The sequence below is a fragment of the Cupressus sempervirens genome, chromosome 2 (assembly GCF_028749045.1).
Source record: "Cupressus sempervirens isolate cs-2001-9-10 chromosome 2, ASM2874904v1, whole genome shotgun sequence".
Lineage (NCBI taxonomy): Eukaryota > Viridiplantae > Streptophyta > Pinopsida > Cupressales > Cupressaceae > Cupressus > Cupressus sempervirens.
In genome coordinates this window covers 58,047,189-58,059,348 of record NC_143119.1, presented here as the reverse complement: position 1 = coordinate 58,059,348, position 12,160 = coordinate 58,047,189, and the positions used below count along the sequence as shown (strand labels likewise).

Genomic DNA, 12,160 nt, shown 5'->3' with positions numbered 1-12,160 from the left:
GAGAGAGACACTCATACCCATAACTAGATTTCACCTTCACAGGCTCTTCAAAAAATTTATGCTTGAATTTGTTGTAGTCTCCAAAAACTTTTCTTTCCACCTTAACTCAGTCACAGAACAGATTAATAGCTTCTCCAATAAAATCTAGGGTTACCAAAAATTTGATGCTTCCTATAGAAACTTGGTTCTTATGCCAAGAGTTTGCATGTTTAGAAAACAAAAGACTATTGTAGGCACACACAACCTCACCCTTTTAAAATACTTTCAAAGTTCCTTGTTTTGAAGCAATTCTATGCAATTTTTTCTTTCAACACACTTCAGAGGGCTACATATTATGTAAGCTTTGTCAAAAGTCTATTTTTACGCCACTAAAGTCGTGTTAATCCTAACATCATTCAATTGTTCAACGACATTCTGCATCATAACTTCCATAAAACCTCCACTAGCAAAAATTCCTATTTGTCTTTAAAGGTTTACAGAGAATCAAAGAACGACTTGACAAGAATTTAATGAAAATTGTAAAATAAAAATGAAAACACTCATAAGAATGACATCCTGACATAAGCGAACTTCCTCTATTCTTGAGGTATACTCTACGTCCTTACTGATAACTTTTTAGCCCTTGTTGGTACTATTAAAATAAATAAAAAAGAAAAGATGATACTTCAAAATAATTATATAGTACTTCCACTTTTCTCCAAGATTTCATTAAATTTGTAATAATTGACCATAATAAATGCGTGAAAGTTGGGTTTCATAACAAACCACAAAAAATGTTGGGATAACTAAACATGAGGTAATCTTTCTAAATTTAGAAATCTTGACAATAGCCCAATTGAAGGAAAACTAGTCTTTGTTAGTAAGGAAATCATCACCAAAATCAATCAGGGATTTTAAAAGACTTTTACATAAAGACTGTTGCATTAAATAATAAACCATTTTGAAATACCAATATAAACTCTAAGGAAATATTTAGAATCTCTTAAAGATTTCCATGATCTTCTCTTACTATAACCCTTGATAGTATTTCCTATCATTTTCCACAATTTCCTTAAGATCCTAAGTACAGTCCATCACACTAACATGTTTCCAACCCTTGAAGGACAGATTCTACTTAGCTAGATAGTGAGGAGCATGGTTTGACTCTCCCAAAGTGTGAACAATTTTGAATTCATTGAAGGATAGGAGGTTTCTCCCACAATATTCCATATGGGGAATCAATCTCCACAGGTATTTAGCCTTGCTCTATAGAATGCCAATTATGAGTTAGAGTCTCCTTCCACTATTATGTTAGTGGCTCCATAGTCTTGCAACATTCCATACCACATTACCATCCCCTCAACAAAGTTATCGGTGTTAGTTCTATTGGCTTGGGTTTTCACCTTGCATTAATGTTGTTATATTCCATAGTGAAATAACCATTGGTTTTATGTTTAAAGGTAAGATATGGTAAAAATCTTAGATGAAATTATTAAATTTTCATGAGACCCTTGTTGTTGTACCTCAGTCTTCAAACATTCCAAAAAGTAAGAAAATAACGTGGGAAGCTTTTCACTTTAAGGTTTTATCTTTACCTTTTCCCATATTTATTTTAAAATTACTTTCCCTACAAACTATGTATTTTTCCATAAACCTTTGTTTTTAACCATGGTTTCAATCCCTATTAATTCCTTAATATTATTTGAAGTGTTTTAACCATTGTAGGGTTTAAATTTACTAACTATTGATCTTAGAAAGATCAATAATGAGCACTTTCCCGCATTACAAACTTGCTTGACCTTTAGCAAATGTGATGAAGCACCTACATGATAAGTAGCCCTTGGTGATGTTAACTTCCTAATGCGTTGCAAAAGGTGGATGTGTTAGAATGGGTTTATAAGTGTCAGGTGTTGTCAGTACATGTTGGAAAAGTAGGGCTATTTCATTTGTCATTTTTGCTGATTGGATTATGAAAAGGTGAGTTGTATGGGACCATTGATCATTTGAAGATTGATAGAGGGTGCTTTACTGCTTTATGAAAGTGTTTGATGTTAACGAAAGTGGGGAAGCATTTGAGTGCCATGTGGACAAGTGGGGCCAGTCACTCAAAGGGTTGCCTAGTCACATTGATTTGTTGGAATGGTTTACATGTTTTTGTGGTGGAGGGTGACTGTATTAGTGGGACCAAGATATCAAAAATGGATTTATAAAGTTCTAAAGGTTTTAATGATCGTCGATCTTGTAAAGATCAATGATCAATGTTTTCTCACAATATGAAAGTGGCCGAATTTTAGCAAATGTGGGGAAGCATCTTGTTGACACCTAGCCATTTCTAAAAATGGTTAATGCATTCTTTTTGGTTTCAAGCTAAGTCGTTCGATTCTTGAAGATTGATAGTGGAATTTCAAATTTCATGGCACAACATAGATATCACTATTGAAGCATTACTTTTGATCAATGCTATTTCGTGCAAGCTTAATATTGTAGTAAAATTTTCAATTTTCTATTATTAAATAGTAAGGTTGCAAAATATTCATAGCGCAAAGATTTTTAGAGCTAAGGGCAAAATTTTCCAAGGGTTTCGATTCACTGTGTATCGATTTTCAGAGGAGAGAAGCATGTAAAATCGGATGAGTCTTCCAAACCTCTAGAAAAATTGAGAAGTTATATTTGCCATAAGATAATATTCAAACATGCCTCCATGATAATTGTTTGAAGATTTCAAACAATTTAATTTTTTTTAATAATAACCTTTATTTGCCAATAATGACAAAACAATCCAAATTATTAACACCACGGTCAGTCTTCCTCTCAATCCTCCCCTCATCTTCAGGCTTGGGAATTTGTTAAAAGGCCGTATTTGAATAAATAGAGATAATTGTGAGCTATTTTTCAAATAAAGATAGTGATATTCCCACTACAAATAATTTTCTCCGAGACGAGGGAAGTGAACGTTAAACGTCATCATCAAGTGCCATTTCATCGCATTGATCGTTTCCTAGCCATTTTGAAATCCTCGTCCTATGACCCACTTGCAATATCGAACTGTGTAAACTACCATTCCAGAACATGAAAAAGTTATTATTATTTTTTATAATAAAATGAGTATAGCATGCTATAAGCCTGGTACCTAGCTACCTATACTTTATTTGTTCTTCTCCTCACAAATATATATGTGGAGGCTGAGGCAGCCTTCCCAAGAACACAATTATGGATGAATCTGCAAGCTACTGCCTCGTCAAAATAGAGCAATCACCTCCTGCACTTCCCGAGCGTGGGCGAATGCTTGCAAAAATGCATCTTTCATTACATCTCTTCACTGCTCTCTCAATCTCCCAACGAAATTCTGTGTCTTCATTGGAGTCTTTGACAGCAAATTCAACGGAGATGAGTATGTGCGTGCAAATGAGTGCAACACAAGATGGCTGCTTGTTGACCCTCCCAGCCTCAGGCCCATTATTTTGCCGAATCCCCTCTCTTCTCTTTCAATTTCCATGGAAATTATGAATCTGTGCAGCGCAACCATCAATTATGAGCTCTTTCTACCGTAAGTGATTGATCGGACAGAAGAAGAAGGAGAGTTTTGTTCATATGATATCCGAACGAGCCGTTGGAAATCAGTAAAATTGCCCATGGGAAAACGCTGTAGGAAATTTTGCTGCACCGGAATGGATGGATTCGTTTACCTTTGCGGCGGGCTGATAAATTTCAGCAGGGAAGCTTCTAAAAGTGCTTTTCAGTACAACAGCCGAAACAATGAATGGGATGAAGATTGATGCATGCACGATATTAACTTCAACTTTACTGTTTTCCTCCACTCCAGTTTCACCTTTTTTTTAGATTGCATATAGTTTTTCTATTAAGTTCAATGCATGATCGTTGGCATGAAAAAAACATTATAAATTTCCTATGATCATGCATTTCTTTATGTTAGATATAATCAAACGTTATGTTACAAACAATCCATCTCTGGCATAGGTTTTAAATAGATTTTTTGCATTCAGTAAAGTGCAGATTATGTGCCATCTAACTACAGTAGCAAGCAGTTATGCCTAGGATAGCCATTGTAGGTTTCACCAAAAGATATTCTCTTTGCATGTGTATTTTTTTTTTTTCGCTAATAAATACAGAATGCTGTAATACGTTTATGTAATAAGGAAAAAAGGTGCAATACAAATTTAGTTCTTTGCTGTGCTAAAAAAAGAGCATACCCTGTTTCTTCATACAAATTGTATTTGAGAAGGCTTGTTTTATTTGTTTTTTTTTTTTTTTTTTTGGTCTTCTTTGCTGTTATAAATCTGCTTGTCTAGGTTTTCATATTCTACGTTTGGTATTAGAGCTGAAGGTGTTTGGAAGATAGTAGCATGGCAAACAATTTGCAAATTCTAGAGTTTGATGGTGTTGATTACCAATAGTGGTCAATCAAGATGAAAACATTTTTGATTGGGAAAGATTTTTGAGAGATTGTTGAATCTGGATATGAAGAGCTTGCAGATTGGAATACTCTCCAACCTAATGATACGAGATTGAAGAAAGAAGCTAAAAAGAAGAATGCAATGGCATTGTTTCACATTCAGATGCCTCTTGATAAGAGCTTGTTTCTCTGAATTGTTGATGCACAAAAAAAAGAGGCCTGAAAGACTTAAAAGATGCTTACCATGGCAATGATCAAATCAAGGTTGTGAAGCTACAAACTTTGAAAAGAGAATATGAGAACTTGAAGATGAAAGGGACAGAGAATGTGAGAGATTTTTGTGTGAGAGTGAAAGATGTGACTCATAAAATGGCCACTTTGGGTGAACCTATGACTCAAGAGCATGTAATATAGAAGGTATTAAGATCTCTAACCCCAAGCTAGAATATTGTAGCAATTGTCATGGAAGAAAGCAACAAATTTAGCTACTATGGAGTATGATGAATTGGTTGGATCTCTCATATCACATGAGGATAGAATAAGGGACACATCTACTAGTGTTAATGATAAGGCTTTTGCTTCCCAATTGCAACTTTCAAAGAATGATGGTGCTAGCAGCATCAGTAACAACAACAAAGGCTTAGGAAGGGGTCAAAATTAGAATTTTTCAAAAGGATCTAGAGAAAGAGGAGGTGCTCAAGGAGGAAGAGGTAGAGGCAGATTTGATAAAAGGAACATCCAGGGTATGTGCAGGATCATGGTGTACTAAACTATGGCCTTAAGTGGCAGTGAAAAATCAGTAAATCAGGTTTATGTCAACTTGACACATAATTTTGAAGTGGTTATGGAATTTATATCAAAAAGTTGTAAAACAATAATTTGTAAGAAATTGAATGTAGTTTCTAAACTACTAGGCCTTATCAAGAGAAAAAAATAATTGATTGGTCAAAAGTTTGAACTTTAATGCAGTACTAAGAAAATTTCAGTGCAAAAATAAAAATGTGTATGTCTAACCACCTTAATCAAAATCAATTCATAATATTTTTTTAATATAATTATAGATATGAAAAGTAGACTCATGCTCGGATGTGACGCATATTTTTCAGTATTTTTATTCCAAATAAATAATTAAATATGAATTTTCTACCAAAATTTTTTCGAAAACAAAAAAGTCCCATGTCTGACCACCCTAACTAATAAATTTTTTTACCAAATTTAATTTAATTTTTTTTTCCTATACTAGGCAAAGTATAGAATGTGACACAACTTTTAGATTTAAAAAATGTTATTCCATTTGAAAGTTATAGCTATTTTTCAGTCAGTATGTCAATCAGCACTTTACAATAATCTTCATTGATAATTAACTAATAAATACTTATCGAACTCAGAATTTGATAGAAATTATATTGATGGAATCTAGAGAGCGATATTAAAAAACCCTTTTTGTTTCATTCAATTTTGATCAAAATAACATTGTCAGACGGCTACCCGAAGTCTGAGTATCACTAAAACCCTCTTTAAATACATATTTTGGGTTGACCGGGTAGGCTTGGTAAATACCAAGCCTAATCGGATACCCAATCCAGAATCAGTTGTCCGATCTCAAATCGGATATCTGATCCAGAATTGGTTATCTGATCTCAAATCGGATATCCGATTTATAATTAGATATCCGATATGCTCCGGGTGAGAAATTTCAAATCCCAACCCATTTTGGAGAAAAAATTAGGTTTAAACGTTATAACTTATGATTTATAAATTATTTCACTTATATTACTATGTAAAGACGTATTTCAATATATATATATATATAATGTAAAGATATAAGATATAATCTAGTAATATATAATAATATATTATGTTAATCTTATTACAATCTATAAATATAATTTATATTAGTATTATTTTTATTAAATATAATAACGTAATTTATATATATATAAAATACTTATTATATATTATTATATTAATATGTATGTTATTAATATATATATAATAACGTAATATTTTTATTAAATATAATATGTATTATATATTATTATATTAATATGTATAATAATATAATATATATATATAATAACGTAATATATTAAATATAAATATATAATATGTATTATTATATTAATATGTATGTTATTAATATATATATAATAACTTAATATTTTCATTAATATAATATGTATTATATATTATTATATTAATATGTATGTTATTAATATATATAATAACATAATATTTTCATTAAATATAATAACGTGATACATATATATATATGTTATTAATATATATAATAACGTAATATTTTTATTAAATATAATAACGTAATATATATATATATATATATATATATATATGTATGTTATTAATATATATGTATATTATTAATATATATGAGTCAAAGGGGGTCATAGGTCAACCATTGACCCCCTTTGATGCATTAAACGATGACATATGTTCCTAGGGGTCCGACCCCTAGGGACATATTACAATGGTTAATATGGGTCAAAGGGGGTCATAGGGTGACCTATGACCCCTTTTGACCCATTAAATGAAAACATATGTTCCTACCGGTCCTAGGACCCCAAGGGACATATTTGAATCGTTCATATGGGTCAAAGGGGGTCATAGGGTGACCTATGACCCCCTTTGACCCATTAAACGATGACATATGTCTCTAGGGGTCCTAGGACCCGTAAGGACATATTCGAATGGGTAATATGGGTCAAAGGGGGTCATAGGTCCCTTTGACCCATTAAATGACGACATATGTCCCTAGGGGTCCTACGACCCCTAGGTGTTAGATTGTGGTGACTAATCAGAAAAGTACTCTACATACTTCATAAATAGTGGGGTAATATTTTTTTTGGGCCGTGGCCGACATGGTAGCCAACATATTATGGCCAACATATGTATAACCCTAAAGTGGTTTAATACTTGTATAAAAAGAGCTTAGGGTTGGGTATTTTTCATTATGTTGTGATGCAAAATTGGTTCTTGCAGCGGTATTGAGCTATAAGGGATTACATATTGTAATCAGGTTGTAATCATTGGATTGTAATAAGATCAGACTTGTTGTTTGGTGGACGTAGCCGAGGGATTGGGTGAACGACGTTAAATCTTGGTGCTTTGTGTTCATTTCTGTGTGATCTATTATTTTTCTATTATTGGTTATATTTGCATGTAAATTTTTTATTTCTGTCCGTGGTTTATCCTAACAAGTAGTATCAGAGCGAGGTTGTTTTTCAGTTATCCTCTGCAGGAAAGTCTCACGGTTAAGTGGGAGTCTCACGGTTGAGTGGGTGTGATGGCAGATGAGGGTAAGCTGAGGGTTGATAGGTTTATTGGGCAGAACTTCTAGTTATGAAAGATGCAAATGGAAGACTATCTATATCAGAAGGATTTATGGAAGCCGTTGGAAGGCAAAGCCAAGAATTAGGGAACTATGTCAGAGGCTGAATGGGATCTTTTGGACAGAAAGGCACTTGGAAGCATTCGGTTATGCTTGGCACCATCGGTGGCATTTAATATTAAAAAAGCAAAGACAATAGAAGATTTGATGAAAACTCTAGCAACACTGTATGAAAAGCCCTCCACTTCAAACAAGGTATTTCTCATGAAGCGTTTATTTAATATGAAAATTGCAGAAGGTGGATCTGTTGTAGATCATTTAAATGAGTTTAATACTATTACTAATCAGTTATCTTCTGTGGGTATCAATTTTGATGAAGAAATTAGGGCTCTCTTGATTTTGTGTTCTTTGCCTGAAAGCTGGAATGGCTTGGTAAAGGCAGTGAGTAATTTTGTTCCTGGATCTAGTACCCTAAAATATGATGATGTGATCGGTGTTGTTTTGAGTGAGGAAACTCGTAGGAAATCCTCAGGTGGATCTGCATTAGGAAGTGCTTTGAATGCACAAAGTAGGGGCAGAACGACTGAAAGATGAAGTAACTCTGGAAATCGTGGGAAATCAAGAGGAAAGTCAAAGGGGAGGAGGTCTCAATCGAGAGGACCAAATGATTGCTGGTACTATGAGAAACTAGGGCACAAAAAGAAAGATTGTTGGAATCGAAAGAAAAATGAAGGAGATAAATTAGATGGAGACAAGGAGGCAAATGTGGTAACTAACAAATCCGAAGAGGATGCTTTGCTTCTGTCTTTAGAGAGTGTTGATGATTCATGGGTTTTAGATTCTGGCACTTCATTTCATGCTACACCTCATAGAGGTTATTTCATTGATTATGTCCAAGGAGATTTTGGGCTTGTTTATTTGGGGGATAATGAACCCTGTCAAATTGTTGGAAAGGAAAAAATTAAGATTAAGTTGCAGAATGGGAATCATTGGCTACTACATGAGGTAAGACATGTTCCAAAGCTGAGTAAGAATTTAATTTCAGCAAGGCAACTCGGTGATGAGGGTTGTGTAGTTACTTTTAATGATAAAAATTGGAAGGTTTCAAAAGGTTCCCTTGTAGTAGCAAAAGGTTTGAAAGTAGGCACCTTATATCTTTGTACAAGTCATATTGTTCCTTCTACTTTGATTGTTTCAGAGAAAAATGAATGTTCAGGAACAATTGCTGCAATTGAGCAGAGAGAACAAATAGCTGCTATAGATTCTGATACAGCACTGTGGCACAATAGACTTGGGCACATGAGTGAGAAAGGTATGAAAGTACTTCATTCAAAGAAATTTTTACCAGGTCTAAAATGTGTGAATATGGATTTCTGTGAAAGTTGTGTGTATGGAAGAAAAAAGAGAGTGAGTTTTGTAAAGACTGGAAAGGAAAACAAAAAGGAAAAATTAAAGCTTGTGCATACAGATGTATGGGGACCAGCTCAAGTATCTTCCCTTGGTGGCTCTCATTATTATGTTACATTTATTGATGACGCAACTAGAAAAGTATGGGTTTATTTCCTTAGACAGAAATATGATGTATTTATAACTTTTAAGAAATGGAAATGCTTGGTTGAAAATGAGACTAGTAAGAAATTAAAATGTCTCAGATCTGATAATGGTGGTGAGTATTGCAGTCATGAATTTGAAGATTATTGCTCCACTAATGGTATTCGTAGACAGAAAACTGTTCCAAGGACTCCATAGGAAAATGGAGTGGCTGAACGCATGAACAGGACTATAATGGAGCGCGCAAGGAGCATGAGGTTGCATGTTGGGTTGCCCTTACACATGTGGGTGGAGGCTGTCAATACTGCAATATATTTGATTAATAGAGGTCCCTCTACTCCTTTGGGCTATGGTATTCCAGAGGAAGCATGGACTGGTAAGAAGGTGAGTTATTCTTTTCTCAAGACCTTTGGTTGTGAAGCTTTTGTTCATATAGACTTTGAAAATAGAACCAAGCTAGAAGCTAAATCAAAGAAATGTGTCTTTGTTGGATATGGCATCAATGAATTTAGTTATAGGCTTTGGGATTTTGAAAATCTTAAAATTGTTAAAAGTTGGGATGTCATATTCAATGAGAAATTATTGTACAAAGATCTGTTGCAGCAACATGAAAAGAAAGAAGATGATTATGTAGTGCTGGATGATACTCTAAAAGCTAATGTTCCATCCATTCCTCATGATGTGCAACAACTGCAACAACAAATACCACACACACCAGTAAATGTTAGACAATCAACGAGGCAAATTAGACCTCCACAAAGGTTTTCTCCCTCTTTGTATTCTATTTTACTTACTGATGCTGGTGAACCTGAAAGTTATGATGAAGCTGTGCAGGTGGATACTAAGATTCAGTGCAAGTCTGCAATGAACGATGAAATGGACTCTTTGTTGGAAAATAAGACATGGGATTTGTGCAAGTTCCTGTAGGTAAAAAGGCTTTACAGAATAAGTGGGTTTACAGGTTGAAAGAAGAGGAAGGAGGTAAGAAAAGATTTAAGGCCAGGTTAGTTGTAAAAGGATTTGTAGAGAAAAAGGGAATTGATTTTGATGAGATATTTTCTCTTGTTGTTAAAATGACTTCTATTCGTACTATTTCAAGTCTTGTGGCTACTGAAGATTTGCATTTAGAGCAGATGGATGTTAAAACAACCTTTCTTCATGGTGATTTGGATGAAGAAATATATATGGCTTAGCCACAAGGTTTTGAGGTCAAAGGTAAGGAGAACTTAGTGTGCAAATTGAAGAAAAGTTTATATGGCTTGAAGCAAGCACCTCGGAAATGGTATCTAAAATTTGATAGTTTTATGCATGAGCATGGATATAACAGGTGTCATTCAGATTACTATGTTTATTTTAAGAGGTTGGATGATGATAGCTACATTATTTTATGTTTATATGTTGATGATATGCTTGTAGCTGGGTCTAACATGGATCATATTAAGGGGCTAAAACGCCAGTTAGCACATGCATTTTCCATGAAGGATTTGGGGGCAGCAAAACAAATCCTTGGTATGAAGATTTGCAGAGATAGGAAGAATAGAACATTGATGCTATCTCAAGCTGATTATGTTGAGAAGGTCTTGCAACGTTTCTCTATGGAGAATGCTAAAGTTGTCAGCACACCTTTACCCAATCATTTGAAATTGACTAAGGAAATGTGTCCCATGACACAGGAAGAGGAGGATAAGATGTCCAAGGTACCCTATGCTTTAGCTGTAGGAAGCTTGATGTATGCTATGGTATGCAGTAGGCTAGATATTGCACATGCAGTGGGAGTTGTTAGCAGGTATATGAGTCATCCAGGATTTAAGCATTGGAATGCTGTCAAGTGGATTCTCAGATATTTGAGAGGAACATCCAATAGGTGTTTACACTTTGGGGGCTCTACTACTGATTTACAAGGCTACGTTGACTCAAATTTGGCTAGGGATATTGATACTAGCAGAGTACTATAGGTTATGTCTTTACTGTTGGTGGGGCAGCCGTGAGCTGGGTTTCTAGGTTACAGAAGATTAATGCTCTATCCACTATAGAGGCAGAGTATGTTGCTACAACAGAGGTAGCCAAGGAGATGATATGGTTTCAGTTCTTCTTGGAAGGATTGGGACATCCTCAGAAGGATAGTTATTTGTTCATAGATAGTCAGAGTGCCATTCATCTTGCTAAGAATTCAACTCTGCATTCTAAGACCAAACACATACAGTTGCGGTACCATTTCATTCATTCAGTTTTGGAGGATGGACAGTTAAAGCTAGAGAAGATACATACCAATGAAAATCCAGCAGATATGTTGACAAAGGTTGTAACAAGGGAAAGCTAAACTCCTCTTTAGCTTTGGTTGGTCTTTTAGACTGAACATGAATAAAAGAACAGTAGAGTCCAGGGTGGTTTGATCCAGTGGGAGCCCCATGTGGTAGTGGTATTGCTATAGGATCAGTCTCCAAGTGGGAGATTGTTGTTTAGTGTGGAGCCTGATCAGTCCCCAAGTGGGAGAATGTTAGATTGTGGTGACTGATCAGGAAAGTACTGTACATACTTCATAAATAGTGGGGTTAGAATTTTTTTTTTGGGCCGTGGCCGATATGGTATCCGACATATTATGGCCGACATATGTATAACCCTAAAGTTGTTTAATACTTGTATAAAAAGAGCTTAGGGTTGGGTATTTTTCATTATGTTGTGCTGCAAAATTGGTTCTTGCAGCGGTATTGAGCTGTAAGGGATTACGGATTGTAATAAGGTTGTAATCACTAGATTGTAATAAGATTAGACTTGCTGTATGGTGGACGTAGCCCAGGGATTGGGTGAACTACGTTAAATCTTGGTGCCTTGTGTTCATTTCTGTGTGATCTATTATTTTTCTGTTA

General features: G+C 34.7%; 1 pseudogene; it reads left to right on the top strand.

The window, feature by feature from the left end:
• The first annotated feature begins 1,209 nt into the window (after window positions 1–1,209).
• LOC149571048 (uncharacterized) overlaps window positions 1,210–12,160 on the top strand; it is a 37,984-nt pseudogene continuing 27,033 nt past the window's right edge.